Consider the following 27,285-nt stretch of genomic DNA (forward strand, 5'->3'; position numbering starts at 1 on the left):
GTAAAAAAAGGTATTGTAATCGACTAATAATGGATTGTTGAGACTTGTTATCAGGTTATATGTCTAACATTGTAGAAAATTGGAAATACGGGAAAAAAAAGATTTTTTTTTAAGTGGGCCCAATACGGAGGGTCCATGCCCCAAATACCTGTGATGTAGATGAATAGAAAATAGGGATTTTGTGCAAGTAAAGCCTAGATTTTTGTAAAAAAAAAAAAACACAGACTTTTAATTAGTTTTATCTATTACAGATTTTCATTATAAAATTTAACTTACTTACAAGTATTATGTCCATGCCAGCATTTATCGTTTACAAAAAGTCCTACACAACATTTAAAAATACAATCCAGTCAAGCACACCCTAAATTTTGGCTAAAAGGTGTACTTGAATAGGTCCATATTTTATAGTAGTCTTGATTCAATGAATTATCTTTATTTCTGAATTTTAAATTTGTTTTATTAAACTGTAGAAGGGAAATTATTGCTCTATCTATTAAGCATTGACTTAATTGTGGTCAAGCAGATGACAAAAAAATATTCTAAATCCAGATTTCCCCATATCCTACCTTAGGATTTCCTAACTGAAGTGGTTCATCTGGAAAAGGTGGAATTTACAGAACAGGTAACAGGTCTGTGGAATCGGAACAAACATTCTGACCTTCAATCTGTTAAAGTTCGATCTACAAGAGCCAAGAAAGAGTCAGAGTGGCAGTGTCGATAGAAAAAACGTCTGTTATCCAAATAAATCAGGGAACCAGTTCAAGAAAGACAAACTTTTTGTGACCTTGAACTGAGACTACTATAACAGTAGTCTCAGCCTTGAAGATGCAGGTCATGCAGAGCTTTGCTGAATGAAAACACGTCAGTACGACAGGAGCATGTTGTTGAAATGATTTCAATATATATGGTAAACATTTAGTTAAAACAAGTGTGAGAGCAATGTACGTTTAAAAAGGGACTGGATTTTTTTTGGGGGGGGGGGGGGGATGGGGGAAGGGTTTAAAGGTTGATAAGGGACCACCATTTGATTTTTATGGGGCTAGGATGAAAAATTTTGTACTTCATTTTATTAGTTGTAATGTCTTTCCTCAGCCACAGCCTTTGTATTTTTCACTCTATTCGGTCCTGCCTTTTTAAGTTTTTTGTATTAAAATTGAGAATGGATATGGGGATTATTGTGTCAAAGAGACAACAACCCGACCAAAGAGCAGAAAACAGCCAAAGGCCACCAGTGGGTTTTCAACATAGCGAGAAAATTCCGCACCCGGAGACGTGCTTCATCTGGCCCTTTAACAAAAATGTGTACTAGACTTACATTAGTTTATCCTGACTTTTTTTTCCATAAATAATCATCCTGCCTTTTTTTGGGCCAAAGTGTCTCATCACGCCTTTTTATTACTCAAACCCCTGTCCTGCTTTTTTTTCCAAATTTCATTCTGATAATTTTTTTTTATTATAGTCTAGTTGCATCATGTTTATTATTTGAACAGAGTATGTTAAAGTTTGTTGAAAAATTTGCCGAAAAATTTGTATTTGCTGCAACCAAAAATGAAATATAAATTATTTTCCTTTAATTTGCATAGTGGAATACTGGAATACAGAAATTGTCTAAAATGCAGGTTGCGGGTTTAAGTATTAGATATACCACAAGGGTATTAGCATGAGAGGGTGTATCTAATTTACACAATTTTATGATCAATGTTAAAGGCAGGGTATCCAATTACATTAAACAACATTCTGGTGTAAATAAACTTCCCTACTGAAAATGAGTATGGGATTCCACTGGATTTCCAGTGAAATTACACTGGTATTCAGTGGAAAAAAATATTCCGATGGAATCCCATTAGAATTTCATCCAAAACATCTGGAATATTTTTCACACTGTAATTCCAATGGAAAATCAGTGAAATTTCCAATGAAACTTCCAAAGATTTTCCAATTAATTTCCAGTGGAATATTATTGTTTATATTTCAGTGGAGTTTTGATTTAATGCAAATATTCCAGTGGAATTTTGGACTTAGAAATTTAAAGGAATATATACTTCTAATTTAAATTTTTCAAATAATTAAGTGCATGATTATTATATAAAGGATTTAATTTGTAACATATAATTTGCTGGCCTGATAAGAAATTAAATATTATAATCATGATAATATATGGGATGTAATGAATATTTCATAAACCTACATATATACATGTATATGAAACATTTGTTCAAAAAATGTTACATGGTTAAATGTGATATGAAATCACTTGCCTAGTAACAAATGAAAATAATCATTTATTAGGATAGGAAAGGATACATTTTAACTATTAAGAAATAAAATTAAATGTGCAATAAAATTAATATAATCAGATAATATAAATAAAGAAATGAATATTTTATATCAAATTGGGTTGAGAATAAGATTCTGTTTGATTTAACGAACAAAAACAATTAAGATTCTTTTTGAAAAATGTGCATGGCTCTTAAAAGGGCCGTTTTAAACAGATCTGTTGCAGAAATTATCTTCAGACTGTACGAATTGTTAGGATAACTCCGTTTTTTTCTTCAAGTGACCGTACTGGCAACTGCCCTGCACTACAGTCTACATGTATACAATAATATAATTATTTCTCCTTTGACTTCATCATGTTCATTAACTGTTACTGGTCTACTGTTCTTTTGAGAAAAGTAAAGTGAACGGCTTTCATTTTCCACATTGTTCTATAAACTGTTTCGGTATCTTAACTTTGTCGGTGTGATGAATTTTTCATCATTTTCATGTCCTGAACTCGGCACTGGAACTCGGGTCATATAAGTTAATCTATAGAAACATTTCACATATAATCAGCTCCAATCAATTGTACGCTAAATGTCAGTGTTTTGGCATAATTTGAGCAGAAAATTCGTGAAACTGTAGTCTATAATGTTGTTTTTCAACACACATGTTTACATTCATGGAGGCTGCCATTTTTTTCTACCAGACTATATATATAACCGCTGATTTGATTGGATAACTCTATTTCCGGGATTTCCGATCGGCCAATCAGATAGTCGTTATCATTAATACACGGAATGTGTTCAAATTTGAAACTAAAAATATTGTACGAGTATGTATCCTGTCCAGCATTGTCCAGCTGTGGTTACATTAATCATGTTAATAATAATTAATACTCAACAACCTTCGATAAATAAAGAAATAGACGTTAAAGGCAGAACATTTAGGTATGACATTAGCTGTTGAACCAAGAATTTACGATGAGACGATGTGCTGATGTAGGGCAGACGTACAGCAGATACAGGTAATTTTTAAGAGATTTTACATTTGATTTTTACATCATGAATATTTTTAATTAAAGTTAAAAAAAAAGATATACACCCCCTTTAGTTTCATTCATGGGCTCTGTTAGTTCACACTTTGAGGATGACCATTTGGTGTTCTGAAAAGGGGGAGGTGGGAATGTAATAATAATTTTATTATTCAATATTGAATTACATTGTGTGCCTTCACAATCAAGTAAAGATGTTTACAGTTTACTACACAATGTCAGGCACATTCAACTTAATTTTGTCATGTTCTGATTTTGATGGACATGCAACACAAAAAATCCCTAAAGGTTAATATTGTGTTTTAGAGTATTTATACTTAACTGAAAGAAGCTTCTTAATTATATATGTACATTGTATGATAAATATCAGTAATATATGGTGCATACAGGTCATGACCAGAATTAAAAGTTATTAATAAAATGTTTTTACATTTTTTTTTAGGTTGTCCATATATTAAAAGGGATTGATCATGGTGAAGGTACAAAGCTGCAAAAATGATGACTCTGCATCGATCAATATCCACTCAATAATATGAAAACACGATGAAAACAAACGAACCAGCAGCAGAAAAGAAATTTGAGTATAAGATTATTGAAAGGTACTTATTGAATTATTTTTTCATCCTTCCCACACTTGAAATAAAAATACATTAATCATGTTAATCATTCACATCTATAAGCTGTAAACACATCTCAAAAACATTGATCTGATCATCATGCACAATGGTTAATCATGGCTATTATGTGAACAAAATGAGGTGTCTGGTATGCTTCAACCAGATAGTAAACCAACAACAAACACAACACAAAGGGAAAGATAATATGAGGCTAAATAAACATATTTGCGTTGTTCCAATTACCTTACCTACCTTTTTTTTTAGTCTTAACAATAGCCTACCCTAAAGATTTTTTTGTCATTTTTTAGTAAGTACTGTTTAAGTCAGAATGTTGCTCCCATAGACATGATAGACTCAATGTAAAAAAAAACCCATAAAATAAAAAAAATTCTTACCTACCTACCCTAATTTTTTTTTAAATGTACCGTAACTGGAACCACACATACTATTTTATTTGGCTTTGATAGACACCTGATCCATGAACAATAAAAGTCTATTTTGATAAAAAGAGATGTGTGTTATAAGTCTAAGAGACAGCAACCCAACAACTATAGCCAAAGATATCTAGAGAACACATAGTCTTCAACAATAGACATACATGTGTCTAAATTGCTCTTAGTGTATAAATGTTGTGAATAAATTACACACAAACACAAATAAAATATGCCAGTAACATATATTTTTGAATAATTGCAGACTGGAGCATGGTATTGTAATGTTATTCTAATTCAAAATTCTATGCATGTTATGATGTATGATTTTTTTTCTTTCAGATTAATCAATGAAGACTTAATGGAACAGGATTGGAATGCAGAAACTTTGGACTTAATTCATGAATAATATCAATGGATGATGAAGAAAACTGACCAAACTGACAAAGTATTTCGTATGCATGTTAACTGGACATTTTTGTTTGTTTAATGCACAATAAACAAATTTGTAAAATTGAAAATTAAAACCATTTGAAAGATTTCAAAAGGACCAAAAGTTACCATGGACTTATGAATGATTTAACCAGAAAAATGATTTACATGTACAATTAAGTAAATACATCTTTGCCTAAAAAATGATAATTTATCAACGTTAATATTTTAAAGAGGTTGATCTTTTCGTTTAAAAGGTCTTAAATGTGGATGATGTATAAACTGTTGTAATTTCTTTAATTGTTGACTTGCATTAAAATGGTTATTGTCTTATTTCAAGTTTTCTTATTAATTCATTCAAAAATAAGCAGTGCATGCAAAATGATATCTAACATTTCGGTGGAATTGTCAATTTCCATTGAAATATCACTGGTTTTCTTTGGTTGATTGTTACAATTTCCAATGGAATTACCACTGGTATCCCAGTAGAAAACAATAAATGTCCAGTGGGAAAACAATGGTATTCCAACGAAGTTTTCACTGGTATTCCAATGGAATTTCCACTGTATTCCACTCGAGTATTCACCGGAATCCCACTGGATATTCCACTGATATCCCAATGGAAAACAATGAATGTCCAATGAAAATCCCGACCAAATTTCCCAGTGGTAATACAGTGGTATTCCAATGGAACTCTGATGAAACTCCACTGGTATTTTCAGTGAAATCCCACTTTACATTTTCAGTAGGGCTTACACCTATAAATAGAAATCTATCAATTTACATTAATCATAATATCTTGAGATGTAAATGCACTTAATTGGTCTAACACCCTCAGGGTTTATCTAATACATACACTTTCTGTTCGAAAAGAGAAAACTTAATTAACAAACATTTGGGTAAAACTTTCAACAAATGCATAGAACATACATATTAAAACATCAAGACTTGACACAGTTTTTATATAGTGGTAAAGACTTATTGCCTTTTAACTCGATGTAGGTTTCTGGATTTTTTTAGCTTTTTAGTTCTACTGCATTCATAGCAAGGGTCCGTCTCAAAAGTCTACCTATTTAAAAGTCTTGTCTTAAAAGACTGCGTTTATACGCTATGATAAATATCTTTTTGTCAACCGTGTAACGCGTTGCGAAGGGGACATGGAAATACCGGGCGTCCGTCCGTCCGGCTCGAAAATGGTGAAAAATCTACTTTTTTGAAAAGAGTTATGCCCCTTAAAAATATTAAATATATGGAAAATGGCCTCGTTAGCGATCTCACGGGTACAATTCTTGTCAGATTTTTATAAAACTTGTACTATTATATAGGTTGATATCAGCAATATCTCGGACAAGTTCTAAAATGGTGGACGATCAACTTTATTTAAAAAAGTTGAGTCCCTTGGAAATATTAAATTTATGGAAAATGGGTACAATTCTTGCCATATTTTAAAAAAAAAATTTTTTTTTATTGTTTTTGTAATAATAAGAATTCATTTAAAACTTTAACTATAATTCTCAAAACTTTACTCCATATTGTTTAACTCTATTCCCTTGACTTGTTAATGTAAAATCAAATAAATGCAAATGGAAAATGGAATGCAGGTGAGCTTATATTATCCCTGCTTGAAATTTGGGGAGGTATATACTTAAGAAACAGGATGTCCGCCTCCTTCTTAAAAAAATAAATACATTTTTTACTATTAAACCATTAGACAAATTGTAAATGGACAATTGCAACAGAACAGACTCAAGGTTTTGGGTCTTTACATAAATAAAAACAGAATTGGGAAGTAAATTATTTTGTTTGTTTCTTGCACTAATTTAAATTTATTATGTTCATGCAAGAAAATGCATATAATTATCTAGAGCTTATAATTTCTTAATATTAGCCTCAAAGATGTTGAATGTCAACTGAAAGGAATTTAATTGTTTATGTAACTAGATTAAGACAGATTAATGTGTTCCATAGAACCTGTTCAGCCTATGTCAATTTGAAGTTTTTATTACTTTAACTTCACTAGAATCAATGTTTAGAACTAATAATAGCAATTGAGCGGTATGATAAGCATCAAAAGATACATGTATGTGTATTAAAATTATGATTATTGAATTTGAAGATTATGATAAAAAAAAAGACAAAATACTTCTACCCTACAGTATGTGTACTGTAAGAAATAATTTGTAAATTTTTCAGTCATGGGGTAGATTTATATGCGACCTGCAACCTGTAAAATAGCACTTCCCTGGAATACATTGTACTTATCTTATTGATATTTGTTAACAATTTTATTAATTCTGGTTAGTCAATTTGATAACAATATAAATTTATATCTTTTTCAAGTTTTAAAATTTGTACATCATTGTTTTTACTCATTCCAAGCTGACTATATAGCTAGTTTATCAAAATAAAATGTTGTTTTTATTATTAATCCATTACAACAATCAGTGAGAATTATTATTTTGAACAATTAATGCTCTAAAACAAATCTTAAGCCAACAACTTTTAAATATTTCTATGTTTTTTCATAAATTTCCAGAATTTATACCATATAAATATCTGAATAAGTTTTTTAAAGTTTAATACCCATAAAACAATATGTTTTAATAAAAGTAGGGAGAACGGACCCTAGGCGAATGGACTATATGGGCGAACGAACTCAGGGCGAACAGACCCAGGGCAAACATGTAATCAGGGCGATTGGATTTTGTTAATGCGATTTATATTCTTAAATGAACAGGCTATACATCAAAGAATATAATGTTATAAAACCTCAATCTTTATCCAAATCTTCATATTGTATATATATATATATATATGTAATTTTCTTTCCTGTTTCAATCAAACATAACTATATACCTACTTTTTGTGTAGTCAAAGAACAAATATAAATTTCTTTATTAAGTGGGTACAATCTTTTTTTCCTTTATTTTGTGTCTGCTTATATCATGTATATTGACATTTTGATTCAATAATGTCAAAAACATAATACAAGCAATATTCCAGAAAACAGTTGGGCACTTAAGGGAGATATTAAATTCTATTCATATGATCATGTATATTATTATATAGACATGTATAAATATATTTTTGTCTGAAGTCATTATTTGGGTCAAAACAAAACAAAAATATTCTGAACCTGTGTGAAGTTCAGTAAATAATGATTTAGTACATGTATACCAGTAAATATATATGATAATGTTAAAAAAGACAACCAACTGCCTGTCAATAACATGTTTAGTTAAAATGGATAAATGTTATGTAGATCTATGTGTATCCATGTACATTTGTAGCCTCCATAAAAACACTTGGTATTACACTTCAGCTGTGATCTCCTTTAATGTTACTGTTCCACATCATTTTAGGGTCAGAGAAATTTAATGCTTGATTGGGAGCAATTATTTGTGGTCACTAAAACTAACAAAATTTATTGCTTTTAATTGATTGACCATGTGCAGCTGGTAAGAACATAATCAGCTGATTTACTATATAATAACATGAGTCTGAGTGCCAAAGTTTCTCCTTTTCCTTTTATTCTTTAGATTTGTTTTCTTATTATTTACTATGCATGGGGAAAAAGTTTAAGCTACTTTTTTCTGCCCTTGTTATTTATTTGGTCAGACAATCAACTTGCTTAGTACTTGTACTTTTTAATTTATTTAAAACTGATATCCTTCAATCCAAAGGAGAGACATAAAATACGGCAGATTCCATATAAGAAATTGAAATGTCTGTCAAAATGAATAAATAAATAAAAATAATAATTACTGTTATTTTAAAGATAATCTGTGAATGTTTTGAGGAATAATGATGTTAGAAGAAATTATAAAAATAATTTTTGGATATGATTGTTTCCGTTTAAAGTAGAAATGATTAAAACAAGTTGAAAAAATGCAAAAATTTTGACAGAATTAACTCCCATTTTTTTACACAATGTTTATGTATTGCAATGCTTTATGTTGACACTTGTATACTGGTATTTACTAGTGTAGTCTGGTTATTCAAACATCCCTGTTCCCAAATTTGTTACTTTTTTTAGTCAAAAACATCTGTGATATATATTTTTTTTCATTTTCAAATATCTTGCTTTATAGCTCAGTGTCTGTCAATAAATCTTATGTCAGGAACATCGCTGTAAAAACTTTCAAAATCATTGTAGGTTCCAATATATGCCAGTTAAAACTGTAAGTCATGCTGTGCATAAGAAAAAACACATGTTGATTCTTTCATTTAACTTTATTCAAGCAATAGTTTTAACTTATATGTTTCCTACATAAGATCTGTCAAACTTGTTTTCTTATGTCTGAAACATTTGAATGTGCTAACAGTTAAAGTTCTTTGACCTGTAGTGAAATCTTGTTAGATGTTAGGCTGCAGTATTTTCCAGGAGTTTTAAAAATGACTTTCAACTAGGATTTGATTTCCAATGTCAGTCAAAAAAACCAAATATATATTGTCTGTCAAAATATCTTATGTATGAAAAATCTTATGTCAGAATCAAGTCTGTCAAAATCTTATGTCAGAAACTCAATTTGTCTGTCAAATCTTATGTCAGAAATAATAAAGTCTGTCAAATCTTATGTCAGAAAAAATAAAGTCTGTCAAATCTTATGTCAGAAATAATAAAGTCTGTCAAATCTTATGTCAGAAAAAATAAAGTCTGTCAAATCTTATGTCAGAAACAATAAAGTCTGTCAAATCTTATGTCAGAAACATAATATTTAAGGCTTCGTTTATTTAAAAAGGATGATGCTCATAATTTTTTTTTTGTCAAATTGTCTTTATCTTTATTAGTAAAGCATGTATTCAAAAACAGAAGTTCATTGATTATGATTTTTGCCTAACGTGCTTATGGGAGTTGTTTCACTTTCTTATATGGAATCTGCCATACATTAATTTTAAGACATCTACATATACAGGGAATTGAAAGTAATAGAGAAACTATTTTAATAATATGGCATGATACTAAAATCAAAGAGCTCTAATGTAAGGTATTTTTAGCTCACCTGGCCAAGTGAGCTTTTATCATCACTTGGGGGGGTCCTTCTTCGTCTGTTAACTTTTACAAAAATCTTCTCCTCTGAAACTACTGGGCCAAAGTAAACCAAACTTGGCCACAATCATCATTGGGGAATATAGATTTCAGACAAATCAGACAACCCATTATTGGGTTGTTGCCCCTGAATTGGTAATTTTAAGAAAATTTTGCAGTTTTTATACGACCTCAAAAAATTATTGCGGTCGTATATATTGGTATGATATTGGCGTCATCGTCGTCGTCCGAAGACACATTGGTTTTCGCACAATAACTTTAGTTTAAGTGAATGGATCTCTATGAAATTTTACCATAAGGTTCAATACCACAAAAGGAAGGTCGGGATTGATTTTGGGGGTTATGGTACCAACAGTTAAGAAATAAGGGGCCAAAAAGGGGCAAAAATAATCATTTTTGTAACTTCCAAACAGTAACTTGTGTGTTAGTGTATGGACCTCTCTGACATTGTACCACAAGGTTCCATATCACAAAGGGAATGCTGGGATTGATTTTGGAGGTAATTGTCTCATAATTTTAGGATTTAGGGGCCAAAAAAAGGGCAAAAAAAACAAGCATTTTTCTTGTTTCATGACAATAACTTGTATGTAAGTGTATGCATCTTTCTGAAATTGTACTACAAGGTTCCATATCACAAAGGGAGAGCTGGAATTAAATTTGGGGGTAATTGCCCAAAACGCTTAGGAATAAGGGGCCAAAAAGGGGCCAAAAATAAGCATTTTCCTAGTTTCCAGACAATAACTTGTGTTCAAGTGTATGGATCTCTCTGAAATTGTACTGCAAGGTACCATACCACAAAGGGAAGGCTGGGATTGAGTTTGGGGGTAATTGCCTCAAAATTTAAGGAACTAGGGGCCAAAAAGGGGCAAAAAACAAGCATTTTTCTAGTTTCAGGACAATAACGTGTGTGTAAGTGTATGGATCTTTATGAAATTGTACTACAAGGTTCCATATCACAAAGGGAAAGTTGGGTTTGACTTTGGGGGTAATTGCCCTAAATGTTAAGGAATTTGGGGCCAAAAAGGGGCCAAAAACAAGCATTTTTACAGTTTCCAGACAATAACTTGTGTTCAAGTGTATGGATCGCTCTGAACTTGTACTGCAAGGTACCATACCACGAAGGGAAGGCTGGGATTGAGTTTGGGGAAGATGAATCTTAAGGGGGGTTCAAAAAATTTGGGGAGGGATTTGTTTTTCCTTTTTTTCCTTTTTTTTTCTTTAAAATTTTCCATTATAAGTTGGTTATTTTTGATTTATATATATGTATAAAAGCAAATAATAATGATATGGTTTGATTTCATCAAAAATTGAGATATTGGGGTTCTTTGATATGCTGAATCTAACCGTGTATTTAGATTCTTAATTTTTGGTCCCGTTTTCAAATTGGTCTACATTAAGGTCCAAAGGGTCCAAAATTAAACTTAGTCTGATTTTAACAAAAATGGAATTCTTGGGATTCTTTGATATGCTGAATCTAACCTTGTATGTATTTAGATTTTGGATATAGGACCATACTAGGTAAATTAAAAATTTTTAAGTTCTTCGACCACATTCATTCTGTGTCAGAAACCTATGCTGTGTCAAATATTTAATCACAATCCAAATTCAGAGCTGTATCAAGCTTGAATGTTGTGTCCATACTTGCCCTAACTGTTCAGGGTTCGACGTCTGAGGTCGTTTCAAGCTGCGCCCAGCGGAGCATTTTATTGGTTATTGTCTTGAATATTATTATGGATAGAGATGCATTGTAAACAGCAATAATGTTCAGCAAAGTAAGATCTACAATTAAGACAACATGACCAAAATGGTCAATTGACCCCCTCAGGAGTTATTGCCCTTTATAGTCAATTTTTTAAGAAATTTTTGTAATCTTTTACAAAAATTTTCTCCGAAACTACTGGGCAAAATATAATCAAATTTTACCACTTTTTTCGAATTTTGCCTATTATCTTGAAAACTATAAAAGATAGAGAGAAACTTTAAAATGCAAAAATGATCAGAAGGACAAGTTTTACAAATAAGTCTTATGGTTGAAATCATCAGTTGACTCCTAATTAGAGATGTACATTGTAGCTCTGTGATGCCAATTTGTACAATCTTTCTTTAGCGTTTTTGTCTTACATCTTAAAACTTATAATAGATAGACACATGATGATGATAGAAAGAAACTTAAATATATACAAAAATGATCAGCAAGACAAGATCTACAGTTAAGACAAAAAGGCGGAAATTGTCCGACGACTCCTTATGGGAGTCATTGCCCTTTAATTACGATATTTACCATTTTTTTTGCTCTATATGATAAAAAATAATAATAGATAGATAGAAACTTAAATAATCCAAAATGATAAGCAAGACGAACTACTAATAAGTCAAATTATGCTGATATAATTAGTAGACTGTTACTCTTTATAGGAGTTTTTTTACTCTTTTGTGTTTTGAGCAAAAGCTAAATAAGATCATGAAGATAGAGAGAAACTAAACAGACTTCAATGATCAGCAATATAAGATACAAAAAAAACCCAGAGATTTTTGTCATTAATTCTATTCTTGTCTACAATGTTGGAGAGTGTCCTTTGTTGAATATATTGCATATATAGACCAAGGTGAACGACACAGGCTCGCAAGAGTCCTAGTCATTTAAAGATGAATCAAATATCCTAAAGCTCATTAATTGCCTGAAATGATGTTTGGCAATAGGTTGAATAATCATTGCAGATTTCAGGAAATAAGCCTAATGCCTGAAAATTGTCAATAACCTAATGCCTAGGCGTTAGCTTATTGCCTAGGATTTAAGCTTAATAGATTATTTTACTTATATATATAATTAGTGCCGCTAACATATAGAATTAAAAAAAAATAGAAATTAGTAAAGAACTATTAAAAAAACATACATAAGATCATTTATTTTCATCTAGTTAAAGTTGAGTAGTTAAGGTACACACATATATATATATATATATATGTGTGACAAAATATTCATAAAAGTGTTTCACTTCAAACTGTCCTGAACCAGTGATTTCAAGACAGAATTTAATTCATATGTATACAGTCATTATATGCATGAATTAGGGAATGATATGTGTAAATTTCATAACCACTGTTGTTGAACTTTTAAAGAAATATTTGAAAGAGAATCGAAAGACATAATCTTTTTATATTATATTACTGTATCTAAACTTCAAAGTGAAATTAATTAACTTGCCATTTTCTTCTTTGAACTGTTTTCCTCCACTGCATGGTTCTTCACAAAAACACCACAAAAACAATAGTAATAAAAATAGTAATAAAAATAAGAGACTGAGACTAGTACTGTATTCATGATGAATTTCAACATTTTATATTCCTCTACACATTTTATGATGTCCAAGTAATCAGGTCATGACATCAATATGAATCTGTAGTAACCAATGAGATAAAAGAGAAATTCATTTTATGTCTTCCTAGATCTTTGGATTAAAACAGGCCATATTTACTTGTGTGTATTTTGCTTAAACATAAAAACACAAGTAAATGTTATACATATAATACTCACCACATTGATCCAATGGACATAATAAAGTATAATTGGAGTAGGCCTTTTAGTGTAAATAAAAGTGAAACCATAAGAATTGAGGATTAGAATACACAGTATTAGATGTTCACAATGACATACAGGGAGAGAATTTGAAAAGTTTATTGTAAGTATTTCATACTTATAATGCCAATAATTGTTATCTTTTCTGTTTTGTGTATGGTCTCCTAAAAGTTTTATTTTATATCCATACCAGAGGAGTACTAAGGGGTGGGGCTAGAGGGCCTGGCACCCCCCTTTTTGTAAAAATATTTGATTAATTATTTAGGGAATCACTGACGAATGATTTGAGCTGCCCCCCTTTTAGGCAGTCAGTGGGCCCCTTTTGAAAATTCTTGATCTGCCACTGCATACCACAGACATACAGAAATTCAACATGTTTTATATTTTTAAAGAATTCTAATATATCAATTAAAAACTTTTTAGATTGATATACATGTATATGCATTAGTGATAAATTTAATAATCTGTCACCTAAGGATATTTGCCTATGTTTTATGTCCCACCTTTGGGCATTATATGCTTTTCAATCTATGCGTCCATTCCTCCATCTATCAATGATGATATCTGTCCAGCTTCAGGTTTAAGTTTTTGGTCAAGGTAGATTTTGATGAAGTTGAAGTCCAATTGAAACTAGCTTAGTACATGATGTTCCCTATATGATATGATTTTTCTTATTTTAATGCCAAATTACAGTTTTTACCCCAATTTCATGGTCCACGCATTTAAAATGATAGTGCCAGTGGGGCATCTGTGTACTATGGACACATTCTTGTTGTTGATTTAAATGTGAAGTATCAAGTATTTGTTTCTGAATTTCATAAGTTGATATTTGCCTACAAATTAAAATTCAAGAATTTTGCATACATCATCATCATTGTACCACTTTAAAATATTTTTGACATGGATGAGGGTTTAGATGGGGTTTACAAAAAAGAGAATAACGGGCAAAATGTGCAGAATAAAGGTATAAAAAATAAATAGGGAAAAGTAGGCAAACAAAATAAATATTAGAGAATAATAGGTGCTGAAATATAAAGAATAGAGATAAATGGACAAAATTAACAAAAGATTAAAGAAAAACAATCTATATATATGAAGAATAAAGATATACAGAACCCCTATCTAGACCTTAATAAATCAAGCCATTAACACATAAATGACAAATACCCTGATTATTTTTTTTTTTAGGTCAGACAGGAATTTCATAAGTTATACTCTTGAACATATTGAATAAAAAAAGTTTATAAGGCCAAATAATGTACAAAGTTAGAAATTTTGATAATCAAGAGATTTTCAGTGAAAAACAGAATTCATAGATAAAATACAAAACTTAGAACCTCAAATTGAAAAATTATAATTGAAACTGGTTAATGGTATAATAGAGCAAAAAACTTTGTAATTTGAACAGTACATTATGTGATCACTGTTTTAGAGATGAATTTCATTTCATATATTTTATAGCATTAATATCATCATGATCATTATAGAAAGAGGACAAATATATATTTATATATATATATATGTCAATCAACTTTTAGAATCCACTTACATTAACAGAGCCCTTATTTTAAATATAAATATAATAGCCAACTTATGATTTTTTTCTGTTTGTCAAAAGTTTTATTTACTATTTAGCTCACCTGACCTAAGAGTCTATGTGAGCTTTTGCCATCCCTTTGTCAAATCATCCTCCCTTTTCATTAATTCATTGTCAGTAGTACACTTTTTCAAAGATCTTCTCCTCTGAAACTACTGAATTAATTTTAACCAAACTTAGGCTAAATGATCCTTTAATAGGGTATAGAGTACATATATTTTGTAATTCTAATCTTGTCCTTTAATTAAGAAACTCTGCATAGTTTGGTCAAAACAATTAGCATTTTAAGATTAATCTGCCCTGAAATTTTCAGACCAATCTGACAACCCTATTTGAAGTAATTGCCCCTGAAATAATAAGTTTCCATAATTTTTATACGACCGTAAACAAAATTTCGTGGTCGTATATTGGTATGACGTTGGCGTCGTCGTCGTCGTCCGAAGACACATTAGTTTTCGCACTCTAACTTTAGTTAAAGTGAATGGATCTGAATGAAATTTTACCATAAGGTTCAATACCACAAAAGGAAGGTTGGGATTGATTTTGGGGGTTATGGTACCAACAGTTAAGGAATTAGGGGCCAAAAAGGGGCCAAAAATAAGCATTTTTGTAACTTCCAGACATAACTTGTGTGTTAGTGTATGGATCTCTCTGACATTGTACCACAAGGTTCCATATCACAAAGGGAATGCTGGGATTGATTTTGGGGGTAATTGCCTCCAAATTTTAGGGATTAGGGGCCAAAAAGGGGCAAAAAACAAGCATTTTTCTAGTTTCATGACAATAACTTGTGTGTAAGTGTATGGATCTTTATAAAATTGTACTACAAGGTTCCATATCACACAGGGAAAGCTGGAATTGATTTTCGGGGTAATTGCCCAAAAAAGTTTAGGAATAAGGGGCCAAAAAAAGCATTTTTCTAGTTTCCAGACAATAACTTGTGTTCAAGTGTATGGATCTCTCTGAAATTGTACTGCAAGGTACCATACCACAAAGGGAAGGCTGGGATTGATTTTGGGGGTAATTCCCTCAAAATTTTAGGAATTAGGGGCAAAAAAGGGCAAAAAAACAAGCATTTTTCTAGTTGCTGGACAATAACTTGTGTGTAAGTGTATGGATCTTTATGAAATTGTACTGCAAGGTTCCATATCACAAAGGGAAAGCTGGGTTTGAGTTTGGGGGTAATTACCTTAAACGTTTAGGAATTTGGGGCCAAAAAGGGGCCAAAAAACAAGCATTTTTCTAGTTTCCAGACAATAACTTGTGTTCAAGTGTATGGATCTCTCTGAAATTGTACTGCAAGGTACCATACCACAAAGGGAAGGCTGGGATTGAATTTGGGGTTAATTCCCTCAAAATTTTAGTAATTAGGGGCCATAAAAGGGCAAAAAAACAAACATTTTTCTAGTTTCAGGACAATAACTTGTGTGTAAGTGTATGGATCTTTATGAAATTGTACTGCAAGGTTCCATATCACAAAGGGAAAGCTGGGTTTGAGTTTGGGGGTAATTGCCCTAAAGGTTTAGGAATTTGGGGCCAAAAAGGGGCCAAAAAACAAGCATTTTTCTAGTTTCCAGACAATAACTTGTGTTCAAGTGTATGGATCTCTCTGAAATTGTGCTGCAAGGTACCATACCACAAAGGGAAGGCTGGGATTGAGTTTGGGGGTGATGAATCATAAGGGGGTTCAAAAAATTTGGGGGGGGGATTTTTTTTTCCTTTTTTTTCTTTAAAATTTACCATTTTAAATTGGTTATTTCTGATTTTTATATAAAAGCAAATAATAATGATATGGTTTGAATAGGTAAATTAAAATTTTTTAAGTTCTTAGACCACTTTCATTCTGTGTCAGAAACCTATGCTGTGTCAAATATTTAATTACAATCCAAATTCAGTGCTGTATCAAGCTTGAATGTTGTGTCCATACTTGCCCCAACTGTTCAGGGTTCGACCTCTGCGGTTGTATCAAGCTGCACCCCAGCGGAGCATTTTATTATGTTCTTGGTAACACTGATTGTCATATTGAAAACAATTTCAGATAAAGATAAATTTTAAACAGCAAAACAGTATTATGGATCCTTATATGAGTCATTGCCCTTGAAAGACAAAATTGTAATAGATTTTAGAGTTTCTTGTAGAAAATATGATAGATTGAGAGACACTTTAAGTGGTAAATATGTTCAGCTAAGTAAGATCTGTGAATAAGCTTACATGACCGAAACAGTCTATTGATCCTTTATCCTGTTTATAGCAGTTTTTGCCCTTGAAAAATTATTTTTACCTAAAATTATGTTTTTTGCAGAAACAATGATAGAAAAAGAGAAACTTTAACATGTTTAAGTGATAAATATGTCAGCAAAGTAAGATCTGGGAATAGGACTTACATTATTTAAATCATTAATTTCAAGATCCTTTAAAGCAGTTATTTCCCTTGAATGAATATTTTACCCAATTTTTTTATTTTTTGCAGAAACTATGATAGGTACAGACAACTTTTAACTGCACAAATGTATAAAAGACATATATTTTTAAATAAGTCAACATGACCACTTAATTTAAAAATTATTGGAGCTTGCTAAAATTCAAGTGTAAATTAGAAAAAATGATCAGCTTGACAAGATGTACAGATTTATCCACCAAGGAATAAAAAGATTACTTTATTTTTATATATTGCCCCTGAAATACCTATTTTTCTTACTTTTAGGAGTTTTTATGCCCCATTTATGGGCATTATGTTTTTCAGTTTGTGCATCCGTTACTTTGTCCGTCCGTATGTCTGTCTGTCCCGCTTCAGGTTAAAGTTTTTGGTCTTTCAGGTTAAAGTTTTTGGTCAAGGTAGTTTTTGATGAAGTTGAAGTCCAATCAACTTGAAACTTAGTACACATGTTCCCTATGATATGATTGTTCTAATTTTAATGCCAAATTAGAGTTTTGACCCCAATTTCACGGTCCACTGAACATAGAAAATGATAGTGCAAGTGGGGCGTCTATGTACTATGGACACATTCTTGTTTGCTGTCATTTGAAAACTGTAGGAGATAGACCTGTTAAAAGTGTTGTCTGCAAAAATGATCAGCATGACAAGATCTATGTCATGTATGTTCTTTAATGGTATTTTTAACATTGATTTCTGATTTTGGAGTTATTGCCCCTGAAACGTTGATATTTACTGTTTTTTTTACAGTTTGGCTTGATATCTATTAACTTATACATATAGGTTAGGTTAAACCTGTTAAATGCAAAAGTGATCAGCAACACAAACAGTACCTATATATATATATTATATACAGCTGTATAGTTTGTGCATTTAAAAGTCCTAGTAAACTGGTGTTTTGTTCATCAGGTGAGTGATACAAAGCCTCTTGTTTCAAAACAAATTTTGCTATAATTCAGTTTTTTAGACATTCCTAGTTGTAATAATTTTCATAGAAATTGATCCAATATCCACCCATTTAGCATGTTTAGGTGGGAATCATATCTCTGGCCTTACATCATGTACATTAATGCAATATTCCGGGTTATTTCGGAAAACCTTCATCAGAAACCATCCCTTTTGTTTTTTTGTCGAGCCTTCGACTTTAGTCGAAAAAGCGAGACATAGCGATCCTACATTCCGTCGGCGTATTCGTCGCTGCGGCGTCCACAAATATTCACTCTGTGGTTAAAGTTTTTGAAATTTTAATAACTTTCTTAAACTATCCTGGATTTCTACCAAACTTGGACAGAAGCTTGTTTATGATCATAAGATAGTATCCAGAAGTAAATTTTGTAAAAATAAAATTCCTGTTTTTCCGTATTTTACTTGTAAATGGACTTAGTTTTTCTGCCGGGAAACATTACATTCACTCTGTGGTTAAAGTTTTTAAAATTTTAATAACTTTCTTAAACTATTCTGGATTTGTACCAAACTTGGACAGAAGCTTGTTTATGATCATAAGATAGTATCCAGAAGTAAATTTGTTAAACAATTTTTTTTATTTTTTCCGTATTTTACTTATAAATGGACTTAGTTTTTCTGCCAGGAAACAATACATTCACTCTGTGGTTAAAGTTTTTAAAATTTTAATAACTTTCTTAAACTAATTTTTAAATCCTGGATTTGTACCAAACTTGGACAGAAGCTTGTTTATGATCAAAAGCTAGTATCTAGAAAGAAATTTTGTTAAAATTTTGTACCTGTTTATCTGTATTTTATTTATAAATGGACTTAGTTTTCTTCCAGTTAACATTAAATACAGTCTGCAGTTAAAGTTTTTAAAACATTTATTAGATTCATAAACTATCCTGGATTTATACCAAGCTTTGACAGAAGTTCTTACAATCAAAAGATAGTATCTAAAGGAATATTTTTATTGATTTTTTTCCTCAATTTTGTTTAGCCTGCGATTAACAGCAAAAGTAGGCGAGACACTGGGTTCCGCGGAACCCTTACAAATTTTTGTTTTTATGCCCCTGCCGTAGCGGAGGAGGCATTAAGTTTTACCTTGTCCGTACGTATGTCCCAAAGTTGGTTTCCGTTTAACTTTAGTTTGCCTCAACCAAATGTTACGAAACTTATACACAATGCTTATTACCACTAAACACAGATCAAGTTTGAATTTTGGTGGCGTCACTTTAACCGTTCTAGAGTTATATGCCCTTTACAAATGGAAAAATTGCTGAATTTTTCGTTTCCGTTCTCTAACTTAAGTTAGCCTCAACCAAATGTTATGAAACTTATACACAATGCTTATTACCACTAAACACAGATCAAGTTTGAATTTTGGTGGCGTCACTTTAACCGTTCTAGAGTTATATGCCCTTTACAAATGGAAAAATTGCTGAATTTTTCGTTTCCGTATTCTAACTTAAGTTTGCCTCAACCAAATGTTATGAAACTTATCCACAATACTTATTACTACAAAACTCAGATCATTAACAAATTTGGGTAGCGTCACTTTTACCATTCTTCAGTTATGTCCCTTTATAACTTTAAATGATATATATGCAAGTGGGGGCATCATCTGTGCCCCATGGACACATTCCCCATTTTTTCATTTACTTCTTTTTTAATTACTGTTTTACTTTTATTTCTTTTCATTTATTTTTTTTTTAATTTATTACAGTTTTAATTTTTGATTTTTTAAATAGTTTTTGAATTGTTTTTTTTAATTTGTTAATTAGAATTTGCATTTTAATTTTTTGTTTTTCAAACAATTCTAACCAATTTTGAATTAAGTGTTTCATAGTAAGGAAGTGTGGTCTTAAGAATATCAGTTTACATGTGTTGTTTACATGATGGTCATTAATTAGTTCTGCACAGTTAAATGTTAGTAGGAACTGTGAGGTTTATATAAATTATTTTATAGCTTTGTTTCACTTATTCACCAATGTTTCTATTTTTTTTTAATCCCATTGATAGGTTTTATGGAATTTGGCACCTATTGTAGAATTTGTTTTAATAAGATGCAAGTATTTCCTGAATACTTTTTGAAGTTTTCTGCTTGAGAATGATAATTTGTACTGAATGATATATTATATCTATTTTCAACTTCGTTCCTTTTCTAGACATAATTTCATAGAAATTGATCCAATATCCACCTATTTAGGTGAGAATCATATCTCTGGTCTAATTTCATAGACAAAATTTCATAGGAGTTGATTCAATGTCCACCCATTTAGGTGCAAATCACCATTTTAAATTGTGCTTTCAAGCAGTTCATATGTAAAAAAAAAGCTATGGAGGATAAACATTTTCAGCATGAGGTTTAGGCCAATATTCTGTTCTTATTTCAGATTGACATATATCCATAGGACATGCAGTTAGCCTAGACAATTCTCTGTGAAGTTCAAGGACTTTCTTAGTCAAATATGGGAAGATGTGAAAGGTAAGTTTGAAAGTTTGTAAGTGTGCAAAAATATGTTATGTCTAACAAAATGTGCTGTTTCACAATTAAAATACTATCAAAACAACTCCTGATTGCTCAACATTAAACTTCTGAATTGTCTATGAATCATCTTCACGATTGTCCCACATTATTTGCTCACCTGACTGGTTTGGTCAAGTAAGCTATTTTCATCACTTAGCATCAGTCATCCATTATTTTTTACAAAAATCATCTCCTTTAACCACTGCAGGGCTCAACAATAATGTGTGTCGATTGTCCGGTACCAGAGGAAAAAAAGGTCGGACAAGTAAAAGCTATATGAAGCTTGTCCGACGGGACAAGTTAAATCATTCTGTAGAAAAAAAATATTAAATCCAACTTTGACGATAAAAGTAATTACAAAAAAAAATAAAAGAAGATAAAAGCAATTATTAATTTGACACGTTTACTTGCAACCAATAATTTAATACTGGTTCTTTGTCAGATACTTTTTATACGCCCGTTTACGGGACGTATTATGGTATACCGTTGTCTGTCCGTCCGTCCGTCTGTCTGTCCGTCCGTCGTCAACATGTCGGACATTAACTCAAAAACAATTTAACCAATTTGCATAGAACTTTGGTGAATTGTTTATATCTATTGACGTGAGCTCCCTTTCGTTTTTTATAAATTTTATATTTTACGTTTCCGAGTTATGGGGTTTTATTCATTAAAAAAAGGGGGATTTTCCAGTTTTCGGACAATAACTCAAGAATGCTTTCACCAACTTGCAAGAAATTGTGGTGAATTGTTTATATCTATTGACATGAGCTCCCTGTTGATTTTTATAAATTTTAGATTTTACGTTTCCAATTATGGGGTTTTATTCATTAAAAAAAGGGGGATTTTCCAGTTTTCGGACAATAACTCAAGAATACTTTCACCAACTTGCAAGAAATTGTGGTGTATTGTTTATATCTATTGACATGAGCTCCCTTTCGTTTTTTATAAATTTTAGATATGACGTTTCAGAGTTACAGGGTTTTATTCATAAAAAAAGGGGTATTTTTTCCAGTTTTCAGACAAAAAATCAAAAATGCTTTCAGCAGTTCTTATGAAACTTTGGTGAAATGTTTATATATCTATTGATGTAAGCTCCATTTAGAATTTTATAAATTTTTCATTTATCATTTCTGAGTTATGGGGTTTTATTCATTAAAAAAGGGAGGGTTTTCCAGTTTTCGGACAATAACTCAAAAATGCTATCAGCAATTCTCATGAAACTTTGGTGAATTGTTTATATCTATTGATGTAAGCTCCTTTTTCATTTTTATAAATTTCTAATATGACATTGAGAATTAATTGAACTTTATTTGTTTATAGTCTGACAACAGATTTACTAAGTATTGTGCAACGGCACAGTGTATTGCACAACAGCAAGAAATCTTGAATTGAATATAAATTCAATTCATATAACCAATTTCAAGTTCTTTGACTACATTTATTCAGAAACCTATATGTCAAATATTAAATTACAGTCCAAATTCAGACCTGTATCAAGCTTGAATATTGTGTCCATTTTTGCCCCAACTGTTCCGGGTTTGACCTCTGCAGGCGTATCCAGCTGCGCTCAGCGAAGCAGTTTATTAACAGATAAAACGCATACTATCGCATACTATCTCGAATCCGGTCTTACTGCTTTGTAGATAAGGTAGTAACAAGACAGTTTGGCACCAGCACGGAAACGAATCGGCTCCATGTGTAATCGACAGTTTGGCACTGTAGGAGATATTTTGGGACCAAGACAACCCAGTACCTCATTTCCTTTCCTTATTCTGTTGCTTTATAATAAATATTATAAATTTTATTTATCAAAAATATTATTAAAATAAACATGAATAAATTATTGACTTTTAAATTCAGAAAATTATATTTGATCGTATGTAGACAAAACAATATTTGATTGCGTTTGAATAAACATTTTAATATATTTAAAACGGCTGATTGTAGTCAGTCAGGGGACTTACTTAAATGAGTGGTTTTCAAAATCACTGATTCAAGTAACATAATGTCCATAAAGGTTAGAAGTAAGAGTTGTCTTTCTTTAATAATCACCTATTTAAGTAGTACAAATTAATCACTAGACTAAGTGATTTAATTTTATTGTAGCTTTAAATATAGAATACTAATGATCCAGGGACTAATTATGTTGCTAAAATTATCAGAACCAACATCTGTGTTGATAGGATGACCGGGTCATGTCAGGTGATAACCTTGTACTAAATCTAGGATAATGACATAAAAATCACTTGTTTAAGTATCATACCTTAATTTCCCACCAAAAAATCACTCCATTAAGCATCATTATTTTATTAAAAACCCCACTAATTTCAACATTTCGCAAACAGTATAATTTTCTTACATAATCTATAAGATGAAACCTTGAATTTTACAGGAAAAATACTCCCACTGCTGGGAAAAATCTGTTAAGAAAGTATCAGTTCATTATGTAAAGCCATTTTTATAGCATTTTTACAACTAAAATAGAATTTGCAGCTAAATGATTGCATCGAAGGCATAAACCTTGCTGCTTAAAAGAAGCAAAAAGTTCATTTTTTTCAATTTTACTATTTAAATGAAAAGATATTATCTAAACCTATATATGTGTCTAAATTTTGGTAAAACTTCTAAATCACAATTTGTGACAAAACTTTGAATTTGCTACTTAAATAAGTGATTTAAAAATCACTTATTTCAATATGTCCCCTGACTGGTAGTAGGGCATCAATCATAATCATCAATATTTTTAACATAAAAGACCAGGATACAAACCAAATGAGTGTATTATGACTAGCAGGCATACAAGACTGTGCCTCATGTGCTGAGTCGGATGAGACTTTGGTTTTGATGAATACTAGATTTAGTTGTTCTCGACTCATATTTTAAAAAGGATATCAAGAGATAATAATCAAATTCTGTTCCATTGTTTTAACTCATTTTGTTCATTGAATCAGCTTAAAATGCAAAAAAGGTTAATATTAAGATTTTTTTTGGACAAGTTACAATTCCATTCGGACAAGTAAGGTGGTCAAGTCCTTATCCATATCCTTTAAGCAGTAGATCATATATTTGGTGTATGGAGTGATTGTAAGGTATACATGTGCAACTGACAGGTATCATCTGACCTTGACCTCAATTTCCTGGTTCATTGCACAATGTTTAGTTTTTGTGGTTGGGTCTATCTCTCAGATAATAGTAGCAATAAGGCCACTATATTGGTGTATGAAATGATTGTAAGCTGTATTTGCTTGACTGGTTAAACTGACCGTGACTTCATTTTCATGGATCATTTATGGATCAAGTTTATGCGATAATTGTAGTAAAAGCGTCATATTTTCAATCATAAGTAAAGCAGGCATGACATTTGTGAATGTATTGCACTCTTGTTGAAATATTTTCTATGCCAAAAAAATATTATGTCATGTATGTGTGCATGGTGTGTTTCCAGTTGCATGTAAAAAAAAATATAGGGTCAGTAGGTCAGGATATTTTCTTACTAATTTCATAGTGAAGTTCTTTGAACTTTTGTTCAAATGTTTTGAAGTTTGAAACTGTCATGAATGTTTGTATATCATGTATATATATTAGATTTATGGTTGTATTTATATAATCAAGTGTACTGCATGCACACATTAGCTGGCCAATTGTTTATTAGCATTCATGTTCACAAATAGTGCAAATTAGGGACATATGCTAAGGAAGAATTTTTGATTTTGATTTTTTTGTCAGAGCCGATAAATTAGGGTTGGACAGCAAATCGAAACACATCTTTTTTGTTGTTAGCCCTATTGAAAACTATAGTAAAGAGAGGGAAACAGTTTGAATAATAAAAATGATCAACACCATAACATCTACAAATAAGTCACATGGCCAAAATCTTCAGTTGATTTATTGCCTGTGAGTGATTTTTTCTTTCTTTAATTTTATGATAGAAAAATAGAAATTTTAAAAAGCAAAAATGATGATCGTGAGCTTTAGATTTTTTTCAAAATCCAGGTTGATTTGAAAAAGATATAGAAATTTTTAAAGGTGACTGTCAGAATTTGGTTCAAACTGAACATTGTAGCTTTTATACCTATTAATTAAATCCTTAAGTTTGACAGCAATAAACCAAACTATAAAATAACCTTATCAATACATAATTGATATAGATGGGCTGATTTATGACCAGTCGAGACTAAAGGAGTAGGTTCCATAACACCCTAAAACAGCCCCTATTTATAGCTACAATTTCAAATTAGGATTTATTGACCAATATCACAATGAATCATAGCTAATACAATGACTAGATAGAAAATATGTCTTTTTGTTGAAAATTTACGTACTTGCGTTCTACATTGTTCTATTCATGACATCACAGATAGCACTCACTTTGATTTTCAACAAAAATTCAATGAAAACGGGTAAATTTCCAATGATTTTTTGGACAGGAAACATAGAGCGCATGCGTCGACAAAAAAGCTTTTTTTAACAAAATGTTTGTTATCACATTTAACATATCTGACTTAAGTATTTAGTTGGTCGACGCCTGCACTCTATGTTTCCTAGGCCTTAATTTGTTTGAAATCTGGACGATTTGGTCAAATTTCGCAAAAATCTCTATTTTTGACCTATTTGGGATGTACAAAGCATCACTTTAAAACTACAACTTTGACAAAAAAGTTCTATTCAACTTTCTCACATGTCTTTTTATCCCTTTAAAACATTGATTATCTTGAAAAATTAAACTTAATTATCGGGGCCTAATATGACCCTTACCGAACTTACTCCTTTAAAGGTCAAGACGGGTGGGGACTGGGTCAAGACTGGTCGAGACTGAGTTGAGATTGGTCAAGACTAAGTAGAGACTGGTCTAGACTGGTTGAGCATTTGGCAAGACCTTACCAAGATTATCAAGTACTGTATTAGACTCATTAGGTTAAATTGTAGACAAAAGTCAAGTACAGTTAAGTACAGTCTAATGTTGAGTCTTTTCAAGTAAAATCTGTGCTCACTGTTAAAGTCAGCTTTACATTGACAGCTGCAATCACAGGCGAGACACTGGGTTCCTTAACACTGGGTTCTAAGGAACCCCTTACAAATTTTTCTTAAAACCATTTAAATTTGCCTTGTTTGTTTTAAGACAATTATTGGTAAAGTAACATAATTAAATTAATAGGATTAGAACTTTGCCTCTCTTTTAGAGAAGAAGATATCTGTAGTATGATTGCTAATCCTAATGCTAACTCTAAAAGTAAAAAAAAAATGTTTTATTTTTTAAAACTTTTCCAGTTTTCCCCATTTGTTTGCAGGTAATAATCGGTAAAGTAACATATGTATCAAAAAATGAGAACACCAGATTAGAAAAAAAAGATGCAGTATGATTACTAAGGATACAACTGCCTTAATAAGAACAATATTTAAATATCATCAGTGTGATATGGCTTCAAATATTGAACAAAACAAATGACAAACAGTAAGCTATGAAAGGTCCTGTGATAACAAAATCATCTATTATAAGAAAGGACAAAATATGTTGACAAAAACAATCATGAATAATATGCCTGAAGGACTTTAAAATATTGAACTTGAAGTGACTTTTCTTTGTAGGATACATAGAAATCTTGGAGGACAAATTGACGAGAGTCTTAAAAGACACAGATATGAAGATAAACAAGAGGAAAAGAATGCCAAACATAGTTCATTTTGTAGTTTAAAGGACTGCAGACTTTCTGATATCTTTCAAACTGTTGTGTTTTTTGGTATAAATGTAATAATGCATTATCATCTTATTTGTATAGGCATAATTTGTATAATTTGGAGTTTAGTATGACGTCCATTATCACTGAACTAGTATACATATTTGTTTAGGGGCCAGCTGAAGGACGCCTGCAGGTGCGGGAGTTTCTCGCTGCATTGAAGACCCATTGGTGGCCTTCGGCTGTTGTCTGCTCTATGGTGGAGTTGTTGTCTCTTTGACACATTCCCCATTTCCATTCTCTATTTTATACATCCTGAAAATCTTGTTGGTACCTTTTATCTCCATAAATGGAACCGTTATTTATAAAACATTGTTGTGATTGTAGTTCTATATGTGAGTTTATTAGTTAACTAGTGCGTAGTAATTGCATATATGAATTATTTTATACCATATCTATCAATCTTTGTCTTTTTAATTGAGAAATAATTTTTAAAACCTTGCTCTTTCAATCCTAGTACATCTATTTTAATTATTTTGCATAGTTTATAAGTTTAAGTAATGCCATTTTATTTCCACATTTGAATTTTACAACAAAAAATACATAAAGATAAGATTTATATCTGTGTTAACAGTTTATTTAATGGAATATTATATTTATGTTTAATTTGTAATATGCACTTAT

At 31.2% G+C, this 27,285-nt stretch overlaps 3 long non-coding RNA genes across 3 annotated transcripts in view; all 3 read left to right on the forward strand.

Annotated features, from left to right (window-relative positions):
• Nucleotides 1–27,285, forward strand: part of LOC127703850 (uncharacterized) — a 62,135-nt gene that overhangs the window by 24,805 nt on the left and 10,045 nt on the right. The gene's annotated exons all lie outside the window — the stretch shown is intronic.
• On the forward strand, nt 819–26,942 carry LOC127703841 (uncharacterized). Its single transcript, XR_007983075.1, has 3 exons — nt 819–907; nt 20,793–20,884; nt 26,513–26,942. It is a non-coding gene; the product is annotated as an uncharacterized LOC127703841 (long non-coding RNA).
• On the forward strand, nt 2,679–5,126 carry LOC127703839 (uncharacterized). The gene is made up of 3 exons (XR_007983072.1): nt 2,679–3,286; nt 3,756–3,912; nt 4,704–5,126. It is a non-coding gene; the product is annotated as an uncharacterized LOC127703839 (long non-coding RNA).

The sequence above is a fragment of the Mytilus californianus genome, unplaced genomic scaffold, assembly GCF_021869535.1.
Source record: "Mytilus californianus isolate M0D057914Y unplaced genomic scaffold, xbMytCali1.0.p SCAF_52, whole genome shotgun sequence".
Classification (NCBI taxonomy): Eukaryota; Metazoa; Mollusca; class Bivalvia; order Mytilida; family Mytilidae; genus Mytilus; species Mytilus californianus.